The sequence below is a fragment of the Peromyscus eremicus genome, chromosome 23 (genome assembly GCF_949786415.1).
Source record: "Peromyscus eremicus chromosome 23, PerEre_H2_v1, whole genome shotgun sequence".
NCBI classification, from domain to species: Eukaryota; Metazoa; Chordata; class Mammalia; order Rodentia; family Cricetidae; genus Peromyscus; species Peromyscus eremicus.
In genome coordinates this window covers 4,853,516-4,858,358 of record NC_081438.1, presented here as the reverse complement: position 1 = coordinate 4,858,358, position 4,843 = coordinate 4,853,516, and positions in this window count along the sequence as shown.

Here is a 4,843-nt window from a genome sequence, read left to right as displayed (position 1 = left end):
CTGCCCGAAGTGTTTGCTCAGACAAGAGATTCTCTGCCATTTGGACAGGAGCGGGGGAGGGGGCAGGGAGGGAGTTGGGGGGTTCTAATCCAGGAATAAAGTGGGTGGATCCGACTGGGACTTAGGCTAACGAAAGGCAGGACGCTTTGGAGCATAGAGGTCGAGCGCCCTCTGCTGGTGAATACGAGCATTGCATCGAAGCGGGAGGACACGGACCCGGGTCCCCACCTTCTGCTTTTCCTGTGAACGGGTCAGAGCTGGATGAGGGGAGGGAAGGAAAGCCGAGTTGTTCGGTTCTCCCCGAGTTTACGTCTAGTTGGGTTGAAAACACACCTTCAGGAAACCCGGGAAAGAACGCGGTGGAAGGAGAGAGCTGAAGCTCACAAGTTGTCCTTGGACCTCTACGCGCTCACCCCACAACACACAACAATAAAAAATGTTTTTCAAGGGCCGGACTCACCACACTTCTCTTTCCTGATGGAGGCGTTCCTCTCCGGATCCGCTCCTGGCCGTGGGTGCAGGTGACAAGAACCGCACTGCGGAAGTGAGCTGGTCGCACTCAGAACTTAAGGGACTGGACTCCACTCAGAAAACACTTCTTTAGTCCTGTATCAGCATCGATGGGCGTCAGGGAACAGGCGGACCTTCGTTCTTGTCGTCTGCACTCACAGGTGCAGATCCAAAGGAGGGGAGTTAAAGCGGGGATAGCTCTGAGATGGGCTGACCCAGCATCCCTCTTCCTGGTGTTTGAACTTGGTGTGTTCACAGACGTTTATTTGACCATTTACTATGTCCGTGTAGGCCCTTGAGGTCCGAAGTTCCCAAACCTTGCATCCTGGGTAACAACAGAATGATTTTTAGAGAGATCTAGAAGGTAACGCAGAGACACCTGTTGGGTACAGACTACCGACTCTGGGTCTTTCAGTCTGTTCCAGGAAGCAACTCTCATTTCTTTCCATGATATCACTTCTTCCTGAGACCAGCTTTATGGTCCTTTTGATAAAGAGAGAAGGTGTGCAAAAACGGTCACGGGGTCGGAAATGAAGGTGGTAGGTTCTAACCTAAGGCCAAGGTTCGGTGGGTTGTGTCGATTCAACAGACACACACACACACTGTTAGAACATCATTGCCGGTATTAAGAAAATCAGAACTACAGAGAAAGTTCTGGGACCGCCAGGGTTTTTTGTTTGTTTGTTTTTAGAGACAGGGTTTCCCTGTGTAGTTTTGGTGTCTGTCCTGGATCTCGCTCTGTAGACCAGGCTGGCCTTGAACTCAGAGAGATCCGCCTGGCTCTGCCTCCCGAGTGCTGAGATTAAAGGCATGTGCCACCACTGCCCGGCCAGGACAGCCAGGGTTATAGAGAGAAACCCTGTCTCAAAAAACCCAATATAATAATAATAATAACAACAACAACAACAAATTATTATTATTATTATTATGTGGTGACATATGCCTTTAACTACAGCGCATGAGTTCCAGGCCAGCCTGGTCTACAGAGCAAGTTCCAGGCCAGCCAGAGCTACATAGTGAGACCCCATCTCAAAACAAAACAAAACAAACAAAACCAGCACATGGACCCCCAACAAATACGCAGTGATTATGTGCCAAGTGAAAGATGAAACCTTGGGTGCTGGGGAGATGGCGCAGTGGTGAAGAGTTCTTACAGAGGACCTGAGTCCAATTCCCAGCACACAATTGCCTGTAACTCCAGCTTCAGGGGTATCCAAACCCTCTGGTCCCCAGACAACCGCACACACATGCACATACCCCTCCCTACACACACACACACACACATTAGTAGAAATAAAAAGGCAATCTTTAAAAAGTAAATACAGGGGCTGGAGAGATGGCTCAGAGGTTAAGAGCACTGGCTGCTCTTCCAAAGGTCCTGAGTTCAATTCCCAGCAACCACATGGTGGCTCACAACCATCTGTAATGAGATCTGGTGCCCTCTTCTGGCCTACAGGGATACATGCAGACAGAGCACTGTATACATAATAAATAAAATCTAAAAAAAAAAAAAAAAAAGTAAATACATTTATTTATCTAATAAATTCAGGTATCTTGCCTGCATGAATATCAGTGTATCACGCATGTGCCTCATGCCTGACGGGTCATTGGATCCCCCGGGACAGGAGTTACAGTGGTGAACTGTCATGGGAGTGTTGAGAATCGGATTTAGGTCCACTGCAAGAGAAGCCAGTGCTTTTTACCTTCCAGCCTCCACAAAAGAAATCTTTTTTTTTTCTTTCTTGGTTTTTCAAGACAGATTTCTCTGAGTTTTGGAGGCTATCCTGGATCTCACTCTGTAGACCAGGCTGGCCTCAAACTCACAGAGATCCCCCTGCCTCTGCCTCCCAAGTGCTGGGATTAAAGGCATGAGCCACCACCACCTGGAAAGAAATCTTAAAAAAGCAAATTAAGCCGAGTGTGGTGGTACAGGTTTATAAACCCACCACTCAAGAGGACTGAGGGGGTTCACAGCCATTCCTGAGAATTTTATTTTTATTTTCAGAGACAGGGTCTCAGTATATAGCCTGGCTGTCCTGAAACTCTCCATGTAGACCAGACTGGCCTTGAATTCACAGAGATCCTCCTGCCTCTGCCTCTGGTGGGGTTAAAGACAAGTACCACCCCACCCTGAGCACCTGAGAAATTCGGTGGAATGTGTCTCAAAACAGCAGCTGGGTATGACGGCTCACAACTGTAATTCTAGCCTGAGGCAGAAGGCTTACCATAGGTCCAAGGCCAGCCTGAGTATTGCGAGTTCCAGACCCTGTATGGTAGTTTGAGTGAGAAATGTGCCTTAGGCTTTGGAACACTTGGTCCCCAGGTGGTGATGTCACTGGAGAGGTTTTAGAGGAACTTCATCACTGGAGCCCAGGCTTTGAGACTGAAAAGTCTCTGCTACTTCCTGCTTAAAGTTGAGGATGTGAGCTCTCAGATTCCTGCTCCAGCCACCAGGTAGGCATCAGCTGTAAAAGCATGAAGCCAGCCGGGCAGGCGCTGGTGGCACACACCTTTAATCTCAGCACTCGGGAGACAAAGTCAGGCAGATCTCTGTGAGTTCGAGGCCAGCCTGGTCTACAGAGGGAGATCTAGGACAGGCACCAAAACTACACAGAGAAACTGTGTCTCGAAAAACAAAAAACAAACAAACAAACAAAAAACCCCACTATGAAACCACGGAGGAACTATGTGCTGTCCTGGTCATGAGCATGGGCATGGGATCCCTGTCTGATGCTGGAGGAAATGGGCCCCATCCTCCCAAAGGCAGCTGCCCACTCATCCCAGGCCTGAGGGACCCTGGTCCTCACTGCACCTCTCTGCGACTCTCTTTTCTCCTCTGCAGGATGGAACTGTAACAGAACCCAGAGTTGTTCTGAGAACCCAGGACAAGACTGAAGTGTGCAGCCGAGCCAAGCCAACCTCGCATCTTCCTCGGTCTCCACGGCTACAGTAATAGACGGAACGGGAAATTTACAACAACCAGAAGGCAGCTGCGGTCATGATTCTAGCCCAGTGGTTCTCGACCTTCGAGAAATGCTGGGACCCTTTAGTACAGTTCCTCATGTTGTGGTGACCCCCCCAACCACAAAATTATTCCATTGCTACTTGAATCGTAATGTAAATATCTGATGTGTGACCCCAACCACAACCCACAGGTTGAGAACCACTGTTCCAGAGGCTGGACAATCCCGGAGGAAGGAGCCAGCATCTAGCCAAGAAGCCTTCTTACTAAACCACCCCTGGAGCAAGTGGGAAGGGCAAGAGAGAGCCATGCTCACTCTCCAACGCATTCACTCTGGACAACTAACCCACTCTTGAGATTAAAAACATGGCAGAGACCAGAGGCACCCCTGCACTGGAGATGGGTTCCAAACATTCAAAACACACACACACACACACACAGCAGACCCATAAAACACGGTTAGTTGTAATGAGGTTTATTTAGCAAACATTTATTGAGCATCGACTGTTTAGGCGCTCTATGCTATATTCCCAGGCACTATGCTAGACTCTGGGACTATACCTGTGAAGAAATCAGAGAAGACCTCTACCCTCAAGGGGCTCACCTTCTAGAAAACCAACAACCAGTCAGCATAACCATGTAGCTACTTTTCCTCTTGTTCTGATTGATGATACCTGGCAAACACAGGACCTACCTATGAGGGAAGGGTTTATTTCGACTCATAGTTGGGGGGTAGGGGCTTGTGACCCACCACAGTGAAGGAGGCAGGAGTGTGAGGTCACGCGGCATCCACAGTCAGGAAGCAGAGAGAGAGAGAGACACACACAGTGAAGGAGGCAGGAGTGTGAGGTCACGCGGCATCCACAGTCAGGAAGCAGAGAGAGAGAGACAACGCTGGCCTTCGGCTTTCTCCTCTCATGCTGTCCCCAGATGACGCAATGTGTCACCCCCATTGAGAGTGGGTCTCCCTACCTCAACCTCGTCTAGGTAGTCCCTCACGGCATGTCAGAGGTTTGCCCCTGTCCCGCTGGCGATATCAACCAGCAGAGTAATGCCTCAGTGGAGTCCAAAGTATCTTAGTCCAGTGGAGACTGTGAGCCACATGCTGGGCCTGAGCTCTGCCCCAGACCCACAACAGAACTGTTAAAAATCTCAGTAGCAACATTAAAAAGGCAGAAAGAAACTGGGTGTAGCCTGTACCTGTAATCCTAGCCCTTGGGCGCCATAGATCACTAAGTAATGAAAAACCAGAAATAAACAGTGAGAGAGAAAAGAAATGAAGGGAGTTTTTGTTATTTTCATTTATTTATTGGTGTTTTCTTTTTCCTCTCTCTCTTTTTCTTTGAGGTACGGTCTTACTATGTAGCCCTG